Source organism: Oncorhynchus kisutch, linkage group LG3, assembly GCF_002021735.2.
Source record: "Oncorhynchus kisutch isolate 150728-3 linkage group LG3, Okis_V2, whole genome shotgun sequence".
NCBI classification, from domain to species: domain Eukaryota; kingdom Metazoa; phylum Chordata; class Actinopteri; order Salmoniformes; family Salmonidae; genus Oncorhynchus; species Oncorhynchus kisutch.
Genome location: NC_034176.2, coordinates 51966362 through 51988885, shown reverse-complemented (window position 1 = coordinate 51988885; position 22524 = coordinate 51966362).

Here is a 22524-nt window from a genome sequence, read left to right as displayed (position 1 = left end):
CATTAGCGCCTTGGGACACAAAAGCATAATCAGTGCTCTAACTCCCCCTGGAACTGGTCTGGAGCAATGAAACCGTGACGCAGGGTACAGTACTAAACGACAAATTACCTTTACGTCCCGCAACCACTGTGCAAGCAGTTGATACAACAACAAGAAAATAGCTTCAAGTTTTGTCCAAATCCACATGGATTCTACTAATTAAAAAAATGGACGACCTGACCAGAGATATCCAGGACCTGAAGAACAGTTTGCAGTTCTCCCAGGGTCAGCTCGATGGGTTGAAACAGGAGAACGGCAAGATGACAGCAATCTGTAAGTCATTGAGAGAAGACATCAGTTCTGTGCGTGAATCCATGATAACAATGACAGATAAATCTCGAATGACAATCAAGGCGGAACAACATGGTTGTGGACGGAATTGCAGAATCTCCACGAGACCTGGATGAAGTCTGAAGACAAAGTGAGGGAAATTATCTCTGAGAAATTGAAGATGGACCACAGGAAGATTGAGGTGGAGCGCACCCACAGGACTGGAAAACCTACCACTGGCCCAGGCAGAGAGTGGTTACGTTCTTGAGGTTCAAGGACAAGGTACAGTAGCTGTTCTGGTAAGAGCCAAGAACTTGAGAGGAACCTATATCTTCCTCAACGAGGACTATCCTGAAGCTGTGCCAGAGAACTGATCCCAGCCATGAAAGCTGCCAGAGCACGTGAAGGCATTGCTTACATCCGTTATGACAGGCTCATTGTCCACCCTCCCTCCCAGAAGCCTGGAAGGGATGAGAGCCTATGGGTTCGTAGCATCAACACCGCAACACACACACACACACCAATTGATTAATGGACAGCTGAATGTATGTTTTTCTCTTGCTTTGTTTGCTCTTTTCAGTATTATATCTATGAAACGCTACACAGGAAAGGGCTGAAAATAGTCATATTAATATATGTAGCCTTAGAAATAAGGTTTATGAAATCAATAACTTGCTAACATCACATACCATTCATACAGTTGAAGTCGGAAGTTTACATACCCTTTGGTTGGAGTCATTAAAACTCATTTTTTCAACCACCCCACAAATTTCTTGTGAACAAACTATACTTTTGGCAAGTCGGTTAGGACATCTACATTGTGCATGACACAAGTAATTTTTCCAACAATTGTTTACAGACAGATTATTTCACTTAAAATTCACTTTATCACAATTCCGGTGGGTCAGAAGTTTACATACACTAAGTTGACTGTGCCTTTAAACAGCTTGAAAAATTCCAGAATTGGCTTTAGAAGCTTCTGATAGGCCAATTGACATAATTTGAGTCCATTGGAGGTGTACATGTGGATGTATTTCAAGGCCTACCTTCAAACTCAGTGCATCTTTGCTTGACATCATGGGAAAATCAAAAGAAATCAGCCCAGACCTAAAGTTTGGTTCATCCTTGGGAGCAATTTCCAAATGCCTGAAGATACCACATTAATTTGTACAAACAATAGTACGCAAGTATAAACACCAAATCAAATCAAATTTTATTTGTCACATACACATGGTTAGCAGATGTTAATGCGAGTGTAGCGAAATGCTTGTGCTTCTAGTTCCGACAATGCAGTAATAATCCAACAAGTAATCTAACTAACAATTCCCCCCAAAAAACTACTGTCTTATACACAGTGTAAGGGGATAAAGAATATGTACATAAAGATATATGAATGAGTGATGGTACAGAGCAGCTTAGGCAAGATACAGTAGATGGTATCGAGTACAGTATATACATATGAGATGAGTATGTAAACAAAGTGGCATAGTTAAAGTGGCTAGTGATACATGTATTACATAAGGATGCAGTAGATTATATAGAGTACAGTATATACATATACATATGAGATGAATAATGTAGGGTATGTAAACATTATATTAGGTAGCATTGTTTAAAGTGGCTAGTGATATATTTTACATCATTTCCCATCAATTCCCATTATTAAAGTGGCTGGAGTTGAGTCAGTGTGTTGGCAGCAGCCACTCAATGTTAGTGGTGGCTGTTTAACAGTCTGATGGCCTTGAGATAGAAGCTGTTTTTCAGTCTCTCGGTCCCAGCTTTGATGCACCTGTACTGACCTCGCCTTCTGGATGATAGCGGGGTGAACAGGCAGTGGCTCGGGTGGTTGTTGTCCTTGATGATCTTTATGGCCTTCCTGTAACATCGGGTGGTGTAGGTGTCCTGGAGGGCAGGTAGTTTGCCCCCGGTGATGCGTTGTGCAGACCTCACTACCCTCTGGAGAGCCTTACGGTTGTGGGCGGAGCAGTTGCCGTACCAGGCGGTGATACAGCCCGCCAGGATGCTCTCGATTGTGCATCTGTAGAAGTTTGTGAGTGCTTTTGGAAGACAAGCCAAATTTCTTCAGCCTCCTGAGGTTGAAGAGGCGCTGCTGCGCCTTCTTCACGATGCTGTCTGTGTGAGTGGACCAATTCAGTTTGTCTGTGATGTGTATGCCGAGGAACTTAAAACGTACTACCCTCCGAGGGCCCTCACCTCCTCCCTGTAGGCCGTCTCGTGGTTGTTGGTAATCAAGCCTACCACTGTTGTGTCGTCCGCAAACTTGATGATTGAGTTGGAGGCGTGCGTGGCCACGCAGTCGTGAGTGAACAGGGAGTACAGGAGAGGGCTCAGAACGCACCCTTGTGGGGCCCCAGTGTTGAGGATCAGCGGGGTGGAGATGTTGTTGCCTACCCTCACCACCTGGGGGCGGCCCGTCATGAAGTCCAGTACCCAGTTGCACAGGGCGGGGTCGAGACCCAGGGTCTCGAGCTTGATGACGAGCTTGGAGGGTACTATGGTGTTGAATGCCGAGCTGTAGTCGATGAACAGCATTCTCACATAGGTATTCCTCTTGTCCAGATGGGTTAGGGCAGTGTGCAGTGTGGTTGAGATTGCATCGTCTGTGGACCTATTTGGAGGGTAAGCAAATTGGAGTGGGTCTAGGGTGTCAGGTAGGGTGGAGGTGATATGGTCCTTGACTAGTCTCTCAAAGCACTTCATGATGACGGAAGTGAGTGCTACGGGGCGGTAGTCATTTAGCTCAGTTACCTTAGCTTTCTTGGGAACAGGAACAATGGTGGCCCTCTTGAAGCATGTGGGAACAGCAGACTGGTATTGTGATTGATTGAATATGTCCGTGAACACACCGGCCAGCCGGTCTGTGCATGTTCTGAGGGCACGGCTGGGGATGCCGTCTGGGCCTGCAGCCTTGCGAGGGTTAACACGTTTAAATGTTTTACTCACCTCGGCTGCAGTGAAGGAGAGTCCGCATGTTTTCGTTGCAGGCCATGTCAGTGGCACTGTATTGTCCTCAAAGCGGGCAAAAAAGTTATTTAGTCTGCCTGGGAGCAAGACATCCTGGTCCGTGACTGGGCTGGATTTCTTCCTGTAGTCCGTGATTGACTGTAGACCCTGCCACATACCTCTTGCGTCTGAGCCGTTGAATTGAGATTCTACTTTGTCTCTATACTGACGCTTAGCTTGTTTGATAGCCTTGCGGAGGGAATGGCTGCACTGTTTGTATTCGGTCATGTTACCAGTCACCTTGCCCTGATTAAAAGCAGTGGTTCAATCTTTCAGTTTCATGCGAATGCTGCCATCAATCCACAGTTTCTGGTTAGGGAATGTTTTAATCGTTGCTATGGGAACGACATCTTCAACGCACGTTCTAATGAACTCGCACACCGAATCAGCGTATTCGTCAATGTTGTTATCTGACGCAATACGAAACATATCCCAGTCCACGTGATGGAAGCGTTGGACAGACCTCAGCGTGGGAGCTTCTTGTTTTAGTTTCTGTCTGTAGGCAGGGATCAGCAAAATGGAGTCGTGGTCAGCTTTTCCGAAAGGAGGGCGGGGCAGGGCCTTATATGCGTTGCGGAAGTTAGAGTAACAATGATCCAAGGTTTTTTCAGCCCTAGTTGCGCAATCGATATGCTGATACAATTTAGGGAGTCTTGTTTTCAGATTAGCCTTGTTAAAATCCCCAGCTACAATGAATGCAGCCTCAGGATGTATAGATTCCAGTTTGCAAAGAGTAAAATAAAGTTAGTTCAGAGCCATCGATGTGTCTGCTTGGGGGGGAATATATACGGCTGTGATTATAATCGAAGAGAATTCTCTTGGTAGATAATGTCGACATTTGATTGTGAGGAATTCTAAATCAGGTGAACAGAAGGATTTGACTTCCTTTATATTTCTGTGATCACACCACGTCTCGTTAGCCATAAGGCATACGCCCCCACCCCTCTTCTTAACAGAAAGATGTTTGTTTCTGTTGGCGCGATGCGTGGAGAAACCCGCTGGCTGCACCACCTCCGATAGCGTCTCTCCAGTGAGCCATGTTTCCGTGAAGCAAAGAACGTTACAGTCTCTGATGTCCCTCTGGAATGCTACCCTTGCTCGGATTTCATCAACCTTGTTGTCAAGAGACTGGACATTGGCGAGAAGAATGCTAGGGAGTGGTGCACGATGTGCCCATCTCCGGAGTCTGACCAGAAGACCGCCTCGTTTCCCTCTTTTACGGAGTCGTTTTTTTGGGTCGCCGGCTGGGATCCATTCCGTTGTCCTGGTTGAAAGGCAGAACACAGGATCCGCTTCGTGAAAAACATATTCTTGGTCGTACTGATGGTGAGTTGACGCTGATCTTATATTCAGTAGTTCTTCTCGACTGTATGTAATGAAACCTAAGATGACCTGGGGTACTAATGTAAGAAATAACACGTAAAAATAAACAAAAAACTGCATAGTTTCCTAGGAACGCGAAGCGAGACCATGAAACCACGCAGCCGTAATACCGCTCAGGAAGGAGCTGCGTTCTGTCTCCTAGAGATGAACGTACTTTGGTGCGAAAAGTGCAAATCAACCCCAGAACAACAGCAAAGGACCTTGTGAAGATGCTGGAGGAAACAGGTACAAAAGTATATATATCAACAGTAAAATTAGTCCTATTTCAAAATAACCTGAAAGGCCGCTCAGCAAGGAAGAAGCCACTGCTCCAAAACTGCCATAAAAAAGCCAGATTACAGTTTACAACTGAACATGGGGACAAGGATCATACTTTTTGGAGAAATATCCTCTGGTCTGATAAAACAAAAATAGAACTGTTTGGTCATAATGACCATTGTTATATTTGGAGGAAAAAGGGGGAGGCTTGCAAGTCGAGGAACACCATCCCAACCGTGAAGCACAGGGGTGACAGCATCATGTTGCGGGGGTGCTTTGCTGCAGGGGGGAATGGTGCACTTCACAAAATAGATGGCTTCATGAGGCAGGAAAATTATGTGGATATATTGAAGCAACACCTCAAGACATCAGTCAAGAAGTTAAAGCTTGGTCGCAAATGGGTCTTCCATATGGACAATGACCCCAAGCATGCTTCCAAAGTTGTGGCAAAATGGCTTAAGGACAACAAAGTCAAGGTATTGGAGTGGCCATCACAAAGCCCTGACCTCAATTCTATAGAAAATTTGTGGGCAGAACTGAAAAAGCGTGTGAGAGCAAGGAGGCCTACAAACCTAAGTCAGGTACACCAGCTCCGTCAGGAGGAATGGGCCAAAATTCACCCTATTTATTGTGGGAAGCTTGTGGAAGGCTAGCCAAAACATTTGACCAAAGTGAAACCATTTAAAGGCAATGCTACCAACTACTAATTGAGTGTATGTAAACTTCTGACCCACTGGGAATGTGATGAAAGAAATAAAAGCTGAAATAAATCATTATGTCTACTATTATTATGACATTTCACATTCTTAAAATAAAGTGGTTATCCTAACATACCTAAGACAGTGAATATTTAATTGGATTAAATGTCAGGAAGTGTGAAAAACTGAGTTTAAATGTATTTGGCTACGGTGTATGCAAACTTCCAACTTCAACTTTACATTGGCCATTTCTGAGACTTACTTAGATAATTAATTTGATGATATAGCAGTAGCAATACAAGGCTATAACATCTATAGATGAAACAGAAATGCTTATGTGGAAGGTGTTGCTGTATATATTCAGAGCCATATCCCAGTAACTCTTAGAGAAGATCTTATTTCAAGTGTTATTGTGGTGTTGCGGTTGAATGTTTACTTGGCACATCTAAAGCCCTTTCTTTTCGGGTGTTGTTATAGGCCACCAAGTGCAAACAGTCAGTATCTAAATAATATGTGTGAAATGCTTGATAGTCTATGTGATGTAAACAGATAGGTCTACTTTCTTGGGGACCTGAATATTGACTGGTTTCCATCAACCTGTCCACTCAAGAGGAAGCTTCTTACTGTAAACAGTGTCTGTAATCAGGTTCAGGTTATTAATCAACCTACCAGGTTGTTTATAAACACTACATAAACAAGATAATCCACATGTATCTATCACATTTTTACTAATATTTCAGAACTTTGTTCTAAAGCTGTATCCGTACCCATTGAATGCAGTGATCACAATATAGTGGATATATCGAGGACAGCCAAAGTTCCAACAGCTGGGCCTAAAATAGTGTATAAGAGAGCATACAAAAGATTTTGCTGTGACTCTTATGTGGATGGTGTTAAAAATATGTGTTGGTCTGATGTGATTCATTAATGAGGAGCATCCAGACATTGCACTTGATTAATTTATTAAATTGCTTCTTCCATTTATTGAAAAACATGCACATGTCAGAAACTGACTGTTATAACTTGTTCAGGCTCCTTGGATTGATGAAGAATTGAAAAACTGTATGGTTGAAAGAGATGGAGTGGCTAATAAGTCTGGCTGCACATCTGACTGGCTTACTTACTGCAAATTGAGATATTATGTGACTAAACTTAACAAAAAGAAGAAGAAACTGTATGAAGCCCAGATTGGTGATATTAAAACCTGTTAAGGCTAGGGCAGAATACTGCCCCCGTTGGTGAAATGCGTGCCCATAGTAAACTGACAAAAAATCTGTAAAAAATTGCTAATATATGCATATAATAAATATTATTGAATAGAAAACACTCTAAAGCTTCTAAAACCGTTTAAATTATGTCTCTATGTAAAGCAGAACTCACAGGGCATCCATTCTTCCAAACTCTTTCTGTCATCAGAAAAGTTGGCCCAACTTTGACGTCATCGCCCCCACCCTTCCCAACCAGCTACAGATTTGGAAACAGTTTATATCTCTTCAGCGCAATGTCCTCTTTCAATGGGGCGCGTCCTTGTGAAGATTGCGCTCTCCCTCACCCTTTGGCAGGGCGAAACCCTCCGGTCACGCAATAATACGTATGTGCGTCAGCAATTTCTCTCTCTTTGTTCCAAGATCCACCAAACGACGTAGGCTTCTCCTTTCGAGCTTAGATCTTTTATGTATGATTAAAACATGTTTTAGCTCGAATTTGAACTTAGTTTGACCAGTTTAGTCGACATATAATATGTAATTTTGAAGTTTCGATGCGCAACCCATAGATTTTTGAGTGCTTTTCAGCCGAAATTAGTCTCGTTTGACAACACAAAGACACACATTTCAAAGGGAAACGCTGGTTTTGGTAAGTATGACTTCTTCCACGACTTCTGATCGAACAACGGCTAAGGGAAGGGAAGATTTATGTGGTTATTATGTGTTTCTGTGGACTCCGAAATAGCGAAGCCATATTGCTAATCTATGAGCGCCGTCTCATATTATTGACAAGTGAACGAATTCTGTAACGTTAAAAATAAATGTAACACAGCTGTTTTATTAAGAAGAAGTGTATCTTTCTAAGTATATGTAGAACATGTATATTTAGTCAACGTTTATGATGTGTATTTCTGTTATCTGGCAGAGTTACCATAATTTCTCCGGGCATTGTTGTAGCATTTTTTAGCCATGACCTTCTATGTAAACCGTGATTTATGGATATAATTAGCATATTATTGAAAAAAACATAAATGTACTGTATAACATGTCCTATTCCTGTCATCTGATGAAGATTTTCAAAAGGTTAGTGAATTATTTTACTTTTAATCCTGCTTTTGTGATTGCATCTATTGTTCTACAAAATGGCTATGTAAATTAGCCTATCTTTGGTGGTGGTTTGACATGAATATGTGCTATGTTTTCACCGTAAAACATTTTAGAAATCTGACTTGGTGGCTAGATGAACAAGGTGTTTATCTTTCATTTGAGCTATTGGACTTGTTAATGTGTGGAGGTTAAATATTTCTAAGAATATTTTTTGCGTTCTGTGTGCTACTGTGTCAGTTGAGCAGTGGGGGGAGGTGCCCTAGCGGGACGTGTGGTGCCAAGTAGTTTTAAGAATGATGGGGGAAAAAACTTGAGTACTTTAAATAAAATTATGGGCAGAAAGATAAATTCATCTCCATCTTTCATCAAATCAGATGGCTTATTCATCACAAAACCATTTGATGTTGCCAATTATTTTGATGATTATTTTATTGACAAAGTGGACAAACTTATGCAGGAAATGGCAACAATGAACAGTGAGCAATTGTATTCATGCATAAAATATAGCTGACTCTATAGCCACTCCTATCTGTCATATCCTTAATCTGTGCCAAGAGGAAAGTCTTTGTCCTCAGGCCTGGAGGGAAGCCAAAGTAATAACACTACCCAATAGTGGTAAAGCGGTTTTCACTGGTTCTAACAGCAGACCTACAGTGGGGAAAAACGTATTTAGTCAGCCACCAATTGTGCAAGTTCTCCCACTTAAAAAGATGAGAGAGGCCTGTAATTTTCATCATAGGTACACTTAAACTATGACAGACAAAATGAGAAGAAAAAAATCCATAAAATCACATTGTAGGATTTTTTATGAATTTATTTGCAAATTATGGTGGAAAATAAGTATTTGGTCACCTACAAACAAGCAAGATTTCTGGCTCTCACAGATCTGTAACTTCTTCTTTAATTGAAGCCCCAAAATTGCCCTCGCTAGAAGCATGTGTTTCAGACATAAGGAAGTGGATGGCTGCAAACTTTCTACTATTAAACTCGGACAAAACAGAGATGCTTGTTCTAGGTCCCAAGAAACAAAGAGATCTTCTGTTGAATCTGACAATTAATCTTAATGGTTGTACAGTCGTCTCAAATAAAACTGTGAAGGACCTCGGCGTTACTCTGGACCCTGATCTCTCTTTTGAAGAACATATCAAGACTATTTCGAGGACAGCTTTTTTCCATCTACGTAACATTGCAAAAATCAGAAACTTTCTGTCCAAAAATGATGCAGAAAAATTAATCCATGCTTTTGTCACTTCTAGGTTAGACTACTGCAATGCTCTATTTTCCGGCTACCCGGATAAAGCACTAAATAAACTTCAGTTAGTGCTAAATACGGCTGCTAGAATCCTGACTAGAACCAAAAAATTTGATCATATTACTCCAGTGCTAGCCTCTCTACACTGGCTTCCTGTCAAAGCAAGGGCTGATTTCAAGGTTTTACTGCTAACCTACAAAGCATTACATGGGCTTGCTCCTACCTATCTCTCTGATTTGGTCCTGCCGTACATACCTATACGTACGCTACGGTCACAAGACGCAGGCCTCCTAATTGTCCCTAGAATTTCTAAGCAAACAGCTGGAGGCAGGGCTTTCTCCTATAGAGCTCCATTTTTATGGAACGGTCTGCCTACCCATGTCAGAGACGCAAACTCGGTCTCAACCTTTAAGTCTTTACTGAAGACTCATCTCTTCAGTGGGTCATATGATTGAGTGTAGTCTGGCCCAGGAGTGGGAAGGTGAACGGAAAGGCTCTGGAGCAACGAACCGCCCTTGCTGTCTCTGCCTGGCCGGTTCCCCTCTTTCCACTGGGATTCTCTGCCTCTAACCCTATTACAGGGGCTGAGTCACTGGCTTGCTGGGGCTCTCTCATGCCGTCCCTGGAGGGGGTGCGTCACCTGAGTGGGTTGATTCACTGTTGTGGTCATCCTGTCTGGGTTGGCGCCCCCCCCCCCCCTTGGGTTGTGCCGTGGCGGAGATCTTTGTGGGCTATACTCAGCCTTGTCTCAGGATGGTAAGTTGGTGGTTGAAGATATCCCTCTAGTGGTGTGGGGGCTGTGCTTTGGCAAAGTGGGTGGGGTTATATCCTTCCTGTTTGGCCCTGTCCGGGGGTGTCCTCGGATGGGGCCACAGTGTCTCCTGACCCCTCCTGTCTCAGCCTCCAGTATTTATGCTGCAGCAGTTTATGTGTCGGGGGGCTGGGGTCAGTTTGTTATATCTGGAGTACTTCTCCTGTCCTATTCGGTGTCCTGTGTGAATCTAAGTGTGCGTTCTCTAATTCTCTCCTTCTCTCTTTCTTTCTCTCTCTCGGAGGACCTGAGCCCTAGGACCATGCCCCAGGACTACCTGACATGATGACTCCTTGCTGTCCCCAGTCCACCTGGCCATGCTGCTGTTCCAGTTTCAACTGACCTGAGCCCTAGGACCATGCCCCAGGACTACCTGACATGATGACTCCTTGCTGTCCCCAGTCTACCTGGCCATGCTGCTGCTCCAGTTTCAACTTCCACCTGACTGTGCTGCTGCTCTAGTTTCAACTGTTCTGCCTTATTATTATTCGACCATGCTGGTCATTTATGAACATTGAACATCTTGACCATGTTCTGTTATAATCTCCACCCGGCACAGCCAGAAGAGGACTGGCCACCCCACATAGCCTGGTTCCTCTCTAGGTTTCTTCCTAGGTATTGGCCTTTCTAGGGAGTTTTTCCTAGCCACCGTGCTTCTCCACCTGCATTGCTTGCTGTTTGGGGTTTTAGGCTGGGTTTCTGTACAGCACTTTGAGATATCAGCTGATGTACGAAGGGCTATATAAATAAATTTGATTTGATTTGATTTGATTTGATTCTAGCCATCCCGGATCCGGGATCGTGAATACAGCCTCAAGCTCATTACCATAACGCAACGTTAACTATTCATGAAAATCGCAAATGAATTGAAATAAATATGCTAGCTCTCAAGCTTAGCCTTTTGTTAACAACACTGTCATCTCAGATTTTCAAAATATGCTTTTCAACCATAGCAAAACAAGCATTTGTGTAAGATTATTGATAGCTAGCGTAGCATTTAGCGTAGCATTCAGCATGCAACATTTTCACAAAAACAAGAAAAGCACTCAAATAAAATAATTTACCTTTGAAGAACTTCAGATGTTTTCAATGAGGAGACTCTCAGTTAGATAGCAAATGTTCAGTTTTTCCAAAAATATTATTTGTTTAGGACAAATCGCTCCATTTTGTTCATTACGTTTAGCTACGAAAAAAACCTGTATCCAGGAGTGTAATTATCCCCGCAGCTCATTAGCATAACACAACGTTAACTATTCATGAAAATCGCAAATGAAATGAAATAAATTTGCTAGCTCTCAAGCTTAGCCTTTTGTTAACAACACTGTCATCTCAGATTTTCAAAATATGCTTTTCAACGATAGCAAAACAAGCATTTGTGTAACAGTATTGATAGCTAGCGTAGCATTTAGCGTTAGCATTTTCACAAAAACAAGAAAAGAATTCAAATAAAATCATTTACCTTTGAAGAACTTCGGATGTTTTCAATGAGGAGACTCTCAGTTAGGAGAATCGCTCCGTTTTGTACATCACGTTTGGCTACCAAAAAAGAATCGCTCCGTTTTGTACATCACGTTTGGCTACCAAAAAAAAAACGAAAATTCAGTCATCAAAATGCCTAACTTTTTTCCAAATTAACTCCATAATATCGACTGAAACATGGTAAACGTTGTTTAGAATCAATCCTCAAGGTGTTTTTCACATATCTCTTCAATGATATATCGTTCGTGGAAGTCTCCTCTCTCCCCTGAATCACATGAATGAATGCGTGCAGCTTGGAGATTACGCACCAATTTAGACAAAGGACACCGGGCGGACCCCTGGTAAATGTAGTCTCTTATGGCCAATCTTCCAATGATATGCCTACAAATACGTCACAATGCTGCAGACACCTTGGGGAAACGGCAGAAAGCTTAGGCTCGTTCATGGTACATTCACAGCCATATAAGGAGACAATGGAAAATAGAGCCTCAAAAATTCTGCTCATTTCCTGTTTGAAGTTTCATCTTTGTTTCGCCTGTAGCATGAGTTCTGTGGCACTCACAGATAATATCTTTGCAGTTTTGGAGTCAGAGTGTTTTCTTTTCAAAGCTGTCAATTATATGCATAGTCGAGCATCTTTTCGTGACAAAATATTGTGCTTAAAACGGGCACGTTTATTTATCCATAAATTAAAAGAGCGCCCCCTATATCCAAGAAGTTAAGAGGCTCCTCTGTCCTCCACTCGTTACCTGTATTAATGGCACCTGTTTGAACTTGCTTTCAGTATAAAAGACACCTGTCCACAATCTCAAACAGTCACACTCCACTATGGCCAAGACCAACGAGCTGTCAAAGGACACCAGCAACAAAATTGTAGACCTGCACCAGGCTGGGAAGACTGAATCTGCAATAGGTAAGCAGCTTGGTTTGAAGAAATCAACTGTGGGAGCAATTATTAGGAAATGGAAGACATACAAGACCACTGATAATCTCCCTCGATCTGGGGCTCCACGCAAGATCTCACCCCGTGGGGTCAAAATGATCACAAGAACGGTGAGCAAAAATCCCAGAACCACACGGGGGGACCTAGGGAATGACCTGCAGAGAGCTGGGACCAAAGTAACAAAGCCTACCATCAGTAACACACTATTGCGCCAGGGACTCAAATCCTGCAGTGCCAGACGTGTCCCCCTGTTTAAGCCAGTACATGTCCAGGCCCGTCTGAAGTTTGCTAGAGAGCATTTGGATGATCCAGAAGAAGATTGGGAGAATGTCATATGGTCAGATGAAACCAAAATATAACTTTTTGGTAAAAACTCAACTCGTCGTGTTTGGAGGACAAAAACATGCTGAGTTCCATCCAAAGAACACCATACCTACTGTGAAGCATGGGGGTGGAAACATCATGCTTTGGGGCTGTTTTTCTGCAAACGGACCAGGACAACTGATCCGTGTAAAGGAAAGAATGAATGGGGCCATGTATCGTGATATTTTGAGTGAAAATCTCCTTCCATCAGCAAGGGCATTGAAGATTAAATGTGGCTGGGTCCTTCAGCATGACAATGATCCCAAACACCCCGCCCGGGCAACAAAGGAGTGGCTTCGTAAGAAGCATTTCAAGGTCCTGGAGTGGCCTAGCCAGTCTCCAGAAAATCTTTGGAGGGAGTTGAAAGTCTGTGTTGCCCTGCAACAGCCCCAAAACATCACTGCTCTAGAGGTGATCTGCATGGAGGAATGGGCCAAAATACCAGCAACAGTGTGTGAAAACCTTGTGAAGACTTACAGAAAACGTTTGACCTCTGTCATTGCCAACAAAGGGTATATAACAAAGTATTGAGATAAACTTTTGTTATCGACCAAATATTTATTTTCAAATATTTACAAATAAATTCATAAAATATCCTACAATGTGATTTTCTGGATTTTTCTTTCTCATTTTGTCTGTCATCGTTGAAGTGTACCTATGATGAAAATCTACAGGCCTCTCTCATCTTTTTAAGTGGGAGAACTTGCACAATTGGTGGCTGACTAAATACTTTTTTGCGCCACTGTATATGCTTTCTGCCAGCTCATAGCAAGCTGTTGGGAAAAATGGTGTTTGACCAAATACAATGTTATTTCTCTGTAAACAAATTAGCAACAGATTTTCAGCATGCTTATAGAGAAGGGCACACAACATGTACTGCACTGAGGGGGCGCTAGAGAGTGTGCTATGGGATAGACATTCTTTGCTAGAGCTCCACTCTATTTTGAAACAAATTAATATTTATCTTAACCTCTCACAACCTATAATTTGTCTGGCATTATGACAAAGGGAAAAGGCACAAAAAAAAGGTTGCGCTAAACAAGACAATGTGAATGAGGCAGACAACGAACCAATTTCAACATCGCCGACCCACATGGAGTTAGCTGAAGATGCTAGTTCCTAAGAGTTCCCCACAGAACCTACTCAAAGTGACATACTGGCTGCCATAAACTCACTAAGAAAGAAGGTGGACACACAATTGGCTGATATCTCAAAGAGTATTGGGACTTTGACTGAAACTGTGAATGCAACTAAGGGAAGGGTGCATGAGGTTGAGCAGACGGCAGTCGATCACGAGAACAGGCTACAGGACATAAAGAAACAGGGAGCAGCGTTCAAAAATGACAACAAAACCCTGAAAGCCCGATTTGGAAATGCTCGAGTCGCATTGAAGATGCCAGAACATCTGAATACATGATCCAGGAGGACACTGAGGAAGGGATACCCGCTCAATTTGACTCGGAGCTGATTCCGGCATTGCTGGGGAGTGAACACTTCAAAACGGCCACCACGATCGACCGCGCACACAGATCACAGGCAACAAAGCCGGCCAAGGGCACGCCACCAACGCCATTCATTGTACGGCTGCACTATCCCCAGACCAGGGATCTCATCCTCAAGCTGGCTAGTCATAAGTTCCCCCGTAACTACAATGGAGCCAGGGTGTCTTTCTACCCAGATCTTACTTTGGAGGTGAGGAACCAATGGAAAGAGTATGATGAGACACAACAAATGCAGGGCGTCCAACATCCTTCATGGATACCTCTTCCCAGCCCGGTTTAAGGTGACAGTCGAGGGATCAACACGTACCTTTGACAACCCAAAAGAGGCCGATCTGTTCTTGTCAAGCAAGTTCCCTGACTGAGGATACAGAACGGCTGTGTCAACCGGCTAAATGGCCAAATACAGGCCAGGAATGTGTTTGAATTTCCTGCCTATGTCTTTTCGATCAGAAGATCAGAAATTGGGACTTATATGATGGGTGAGATGTTATGGCTTATATAGCATTGTTTAGCCTATCATGTTTTAGCAACACTCACCCCTTAACGTGAGAGTTAAGTGTTATTTAATATTAGTTTATATGCGGAGCATCTACTGACGACGAGTTAGTTCAAGCTGTATGTCTAGACACCCTACGGTTAGTGTGTTAGTCAAGGAGTGCTTCGTTTGGGGAAGTCACTCAGTAAAGGGACGGGAGGGGTGATGGGGTCTGTGTTTTATGTTCATATTTATTCATACAGGTGGCATAACAAGCTCCTGCACGGTGGGATGTTTTTCTTTTGAGATTTGTATGACAGCAACAATTTGCTCTAAAATAAGAAATGCCACGCAGTGACTGAGCACAGAGTAGACCTGGTGGAATAAAGATAGTCAGCTGGAACTGTAATGGCTTAAGGAATGTCGTGAAACAAACATGGTGTTCTTCAAGAACCTCATGTTAAACAGCTCCGCTCAGGCCAAGCTACGAGTTGGCTGGATCGGTCAGATTTACCAGTCTAACTTTGATGCAAAAGCAAGAGGGGTAGCAATCCTGATAAGAAAAAACATTCCTTTTCTTTACTCATCCTCAATTTCAGATCCTAATGGTCGGTATATTATTGTGGCTGGTACACTGAATTTGAAACAAATAACCTTGGTCAATTTATATGGACCCAACATCGATGATCCATTATATTTTCAAAGAGTATTTAAGGCAATACCAAATATCTCGGATACAAGTGTTATTGTTGGAGGTGACTTTAACTGTACGTTAGATCCTCTTTTTATAATGGTCTGTGTGTAGCTGGTCCAGAGGAGTCGGGCACAGGACAGCAGAGATGAGTAACACAAGCAACTTCACTCAAATATTCCAAATAACATGTCGTAATACAGAGCCCACAATAACGGACCGAACATACATAAAGCAATCACGCACAAAAACCATGGGGAAAACAGAGGGTTAAATAGTGAATAGTGAATAGGGAATTGAAACCAGGTGTGTAAAACAAAGACAAAACAAAATGAAAATGAAAAGTGGATCGGCAATGGCTAGAAGGCCGGTGACGTCGACCGCCAAACGCCGCCCGAACAAGGAGAGGTACCGAGTTCGGCGGAAGTCATGACACTTTTAGATAAGCAGCTATCAAGGTCACTTCAACAATCAGATGCCAGTGTCTGTCTAAATACATTGATGACAAACCTTAACATTGTTGCTATTTGGAGACGGACACTCCGAACAGACAGAGATTATTCTTTCTTTTCGTCAGTTCATAAATCATATTCCAGAATTTACCATTTTTTGTTGGACTCCAAACCAATTTCAGCAGCTGCGTCGGTTACCTATCACCCTATTCTAATTACGGACCACTCTCATTTGTCCATGGTGCTGAAACAACCATATGTCTACAGGTCGGCGACCATGGAGCTTAGACGCATGCCTGTTGAAGAGAAATTGAAAGAGAGTTAGGGGAGCAGGAGAAAGTTTTTAGGACAAATTCCTCGAATACAGTCCTTGAGAAGATCACAAAGATGAAATATGAATACAATACCATCCTTTCGAAACGGGTGGGCTCTTTACTTGCTAGAATGCAGCAAATTTATTTTGAACTGGGTGACAAACCACAAATTATTAACAAGACAGCTAAGGCATGTACAGGCATCTAGAGCTATTCACAAAATAAAAGACAAGAAGGGAAATAGTAACAGATCCGCAGAATATTAATAAATAATTTGGGCAGTTTTACTCAGAGCTATATCAATCAAAATGCGATGCTACTGTTCCACAAACTATGGAACGCTTTCTCGCTGAATGTGAACTTCCTAAACTAGACAGGGGGGCAGCTGCTGCACTCAATGCTGGGATAACTTTATGTTATCCAACAATCCAAAGAAAATGCCAAACTCCCGTAAACACTGTATGAGGCTACAATAGCACTGATCTTGAAAGAGATGTTGTCTTATCGCCCCGTGTCGTTACTCCAAATACAAATAAGGTGTTGACAAAGATATTGGCAAACCGATTGAAAAAATATATTTCTGACATCATACACCCTGACCAGATGGGGTTTTTTCCCGGGCAGACATATATAATACAATTTGAGACGCCTTTTCAACGTAATGTATCATGATCATAAAGTTGAGGCAGTGGTAATTGCTATTGACGCAGAGAAGGCATTTGATCAGATTGAGTGGAAGTATATGATGTCTGTTCTGGAGCATATCGGCTTTAGTAAGGAATTTATTAATTGGATTAGAATTATTTATGCACACCCAATGGCGTCTATGGTAACCAATCAGGAAATGTTGCAGTCATTCTGCCTGTTCAAGGGCTGCCAACAGGGGTGCCCTGCTGACAGGGGCTGCCCGCCTGCTCTCTTCGCTATAGCCATGGAATCCCTTGCTACTCGCATTCGTGCATGTGCATCGGCACATCCCCCATCACCTGCGCCACATGCTTGGTGACCCTCTGCTTCACAGCAGAAAGAGACTGCTATGGCACCTGGCATCAGCAGCACAATATTGTGTAGAGCTTTGGCAAAGTGGGTGGGGTTATATCCTTTCTGTTTGGCCCTGTCCGGGGGTCTCATCGGATGGGGTCACAGTGTCTCCTGACCCCTCCTGTCTCAGCCTCCAGTATTTATGCTGCAGTAGTTTGTGTCGGGGGCCTAGGGTCAGTTTGTTATATCTGGAGTACTTGTTCTGTCTTGCTGTCCCCAGTCCACCTGGTCTTGCTGCTGTTCCAGTTTCAACTTTTCTGCCTGCGGCTATGGAACCCTAAATTGTTCATATTTACTCTTGAGGTGCTGTCCTGTTGCATCCTCTACAACTACTGTGATTATTATTATTTGACCCTGCTGGTCATCTATGAACGTTTGAAAATCTCGGCCATGTTCTGTTATAATCTCCACCCGACACAGTCAGAAGAGGACTGGCCACCCCTCATAGCCTGGTTCCTCTCTAGGTTTCTTCATAGGTTTTGGCCTTTCTAGGGAGTTTTTCCTAGCCACCGTGCTTCTACACCTGTATTGCTTGCTGTTTGGGGTTTTAGGCTGGGTTTCTGTACAGCACTTTGAGATATTAGCTGATGTGCGAAGGGCTACATAAATACATAAATACATAGAGGACTGAGGGTCTTCCAAATATTTAAAGTGTGTAAATAGTTACCCATGTTATATTGTAAATGTATACATTTTTTTCTTCATATTTCTTTCCCCAGGGGGGGTGTGTTAGAATACCATTTTGGCATTTTGTATATAGTTATTTGTTTCTAAATGTATACCTTCACCAATTTGGCCACTTGGGTACATTTGGGCTTCTTGTGTGGGACACCTGTTGAACAAGTTGAGGAGACTAAATTACTTGGCGTTACCTTAGATTGTAAACTGTCATGGTCAAAACATATAGATTCAATGGTTGTAAAGATGGGGAGAGGTAGGAACTCCTATCAGAGTTTATAATAATAACTGTCAGGAACAAGTCAGTTCTCGGTTTTCCTTGCGAGGTGTGACAGAGAGCCCGTATATACAAAAATGTCATGTACAACTTATTGCTTAGCTAATAAAAAGTACATAGTATACAATATGGTGACTCAATGTCATACTTATCCTGATACCAGATTCGATTGACGCAACCCTATCACATGCCAGTCTCTCTTGGCTAAGAGTTGAGAAGAGACTGACTGCATCATTTCTTATTTTTATAAGAAATATTGTGTTGAAAATCCCAAATTGTTTGCATAGTCAACTTACACACAGCTCTGACACACACACTTATCCCACCAGACATGACACCAGGGGTCTTTTCATAGTCCCCAAATCCAGAACAAATTCAAGAAAGCGTACAGTATTATATAGAGCCATTATTGCATGGAACTTCCTTTCATCTCATATTGCTCAAATAAACAGCAAACCTGGTTTCAAAAAACATAGCACAGAGCCTCTCCCCCATTTGACCTAGATAGTTTGTGTGTATGCATTGATATGTAGGCTACGTGTGCCTTTTAAAAATGTTTTTATGTAGTGCTGTTCTTGTTTATTGATGTTCTGTATTATGTCTCATGTTTTTTGTGGACCCCAGGAAGAGTAGCTGCTGCTTTTGCAACAGCTAATGGGGATCCTAATAAAATACCAAATAAAGCAGGCAGACAGACATCAAGGCATTCAGTTAGAATGGGCAAAACGAGTGACCTAAGCGACTTTGAGAGTGGAATGAAACGGTATGTCAGAAACAGCCACCATGCTGGGATTTTCACACACAACTGAGTCTAGGGTTTACTGAGAATGGTGTGACAAAGAAAAAACATCCAGTCAGTGGAAGTCCTATGATGAAATAGGTTGAAGGAGAATGGCTAATAGGCAGGCCACAAACAGACACGCAGTACAACAGTGGTGTACAAAACAACATCTCAGAATGCACATCTCGTCGATCCTTGTTACAGATGGGCTATTGCAGCAGACAACCACACCGAGTTCCACTACTATCAGATAAAAACAGAAGAAGCAGCTCCTGTGGCCACAGGATCACCAACCCTGGACAAGTGAATCCTACAGACGAAGAACCATATATGTGACATTTAAAAAAAGAGAGATATATATGAAAAATCATTATTGGACACCCTTTTTCTATAGTGAACCGGTTTCACAAGCTTTCCACGCACTAATTAACAATCATTTTAAATTTAAAGATAGGCTCTCGTGGAATAACCGTTTATGTGCACCATTCAGAATGGACGGACAAGCGCACAACCTTTCTGTTGCTGATGAAAATCGCAGAAATCTGGGAAAGAAACGTAAAACAAAACTAAAAGAATGGAAAGACAGGCAAAGGAAGATCTTACGGGATGCGGGAAACCCCTATACAAATCGTAAGGGTCAAGAAAAAAACTGGGAAAAGCTGTCCAAAAGAGGTATGTGGAAGAACCGTATATCAAACAATCAAGCTAACTAGCTATAGAGTACAGTAACTAACATGTATGTTCTGGGTTGTCTAATTTGTAACTATAGAGAAAACATATTAGCTAAAGTTTGTTGGCTACTAACTCATACATTATCGTTACAAATGTTATTGCTAGATTATAGAAGAAACATAGCTAGCTACATTTTCTCCATCCACCGGATGATTCGACATGGCTACAGTAGCTAGCTAGTTACACTGTATCCTGCAGGGAAGAGCGTGTTCCACAACGTGCAGAAAGGATTGTGGAAAATTGACTGATGAGTGCAAGCTGTATCTGTTCAACAGTTTCTACACTGTCCCATACGAGAAACAACAAGCATTGATTCTCTCTGGCTTAGAACAGGTTAGAAATAAGACAAAATGCCTATTATTATAAAAGCTATATTGAACACTTGCATAGTTTAACTTTGACAATAATGATACGTACATTAACGTTAACTCTAAAAGTGCAGTGTTACACAATGGTGCAATACAAACTCATTCTGTGTATAGGTTGGGAGTGTGTGAAAGATGGAGGTCCTGATCAAGCAATATCCTGAATGTGCTACAGTATATTAAATTCTGAATTCATCATTGTCAATTGTTATTGCAGCATGAGGTGAAACGGAGACGTAAACCTGAAGATACAAAGGAGAACAAACGACGGAAACAAACCTTCAAATACCATGTACAGCAAGCAGGCCAGAGATTGAATGTGTGCATAATAATTTTTTGTAGTTATATGGTATGTTCACATTGAGGGCTTCTTTTTAAATGAGACTAATATTTCATGACTCAACTTTTAAGAAAAGTCATCAGTGCTAAAGTTGATAGACCACCTTTAAATGAACCTCCATACAAATGAATTAACTACATATTGCATTTAAGTTATTTACATGAAGGGCATCTGTGCTTGAAAGTACTTAAAACATCATATCAGGTGTTAAAAAAGGACATCTTACAAGAGTCATGCAAAATGTCACATACTGTCCACAAACTGAAATCATCACTTGGAGATAAACTGTTCTTCCACATTCTAAAAATTAAAATGGCAATAAAAAAAGTATTTTTTGAAATAACAAAAAATATAAATTGTTGTTGGAAGATATGGGTATGGTGAATTATTTGTCAACCATAAAACACCTAATGTGGTACACACAATTAATAATATACAAATAACAGATTATCTTAAAATGGAAAAATTGTCACATATATGGTTCTTTGTCTGTAGGATTCAATTGAGGAGTGGAAAAACATTGCCTAGTCTGACGAATCCCGCTTCTTGTTGCGTCATGCTGATGGCAGAGTCATGATTTGGAGTAAGCAGCATGAGTCCATGGACCCATCCTGTTTAGTACAGGCTTGTGGCGGTGGTGTACTGGTGTGGGGAATATTTTAATGGCACACATGATGTCCCTTGATAGCAATTGAGCAACAAACGTTTCCAACACCTTGTATAGTCTATCGAGTTGGGAAAGTCTGGTTCCGAGCTCAGGACTGATTTATGAGAACAATAACATGCCTACAACTTTATAATCTGCAAGCAGTCAAACTATCGTAAATATCACACAAGCTACACACTGTTTATCAGTGCCCAAAATCACCAACTCTGTATGTGTCAATGAAGCTAGAAAGTAGTAATTAGCAGGCACATTGAGCAGCCAGGCCACAATCAGCTTATCAGGTCAATGGCGTGTGCCGATGTGTGTGCTTCAGTGCAGTTTAGTTTTTTCTACTTTATCAATATCTATTACCAGAGTGTGCATCTGTCTGACAGTGTTTCATTGGGAATCATGATACAAAAGAGGTCACTAATGGGTTTTGTAATATTGACAAGTTGCAGTTGGGATACAATTGAGCTCTAATTGTCTTAATTCTCATTTTGCCCAAAAATGTGGCGGACTCGAGTGATTTACATTATCAAACACATCAGCAAGTGACCACTCCATAAAGGGCTCAGAGCCCTGGGTAATTTCAACATAACATTGGCAACGTGTTGTCTTGTGTAAACAAGTCTTGGGCAGGTCTGTCTCACTGTCTGGAGGTTCTGGGCTGCTATGATTCGATAGAGAGTGTACAGCTTACAGAGCGCAATCAGCACATCTGTATTTCTCTTAATAGTGGGCACCAGGCAATCGGGCATGAACGTAATCCATACCCTCCAGTAAGTTGTGATGAACTCACAAAAGTTATGACTTTATGACCAAAATGATCCTATTTACACTGTCTAGTCAATTTTGACACTAATGAATGTTTCTCACTCATATCGATGTCACATAGGCAGTTTAAAACCAAAGAAGTTGGTTCTAAGGGGCAGTTGGCCTTTAATTAAGTTTGTTTGATCTAACTTGATCTACACTGAACAAAAATATAAATGCCACATGTTTCATGAGCTGAAATAAAATATGTACAAAAATATAATTTCTCTCATATTTTGTGCAGAAATTTGTTTAAATCCATGTTAGTGAGCATTTCGCAAAGATAATCATCTATCTGACAGGTGTGGCATATCAAGAAGCTAATTAAACAGCATGATCATTACACATAAGCACCCTGTGCTGAGGACAATGAAAGTCCACTCTAAAATGTGCAGCTTTGTCACACAACACAATGCCACAGAAGTTTTATGGGAACGAACAATTGGCATGCTAACTGTAGGAATTTCCACCAGAGCTGTTGCCAGATAATTGAATGTTCATTTCTCTACCATAAGCCACCTCCAATGCCACTTTAGAGAATATGGCAGTACGTCCAAACGGCCTCACAATCGCAGACCACAC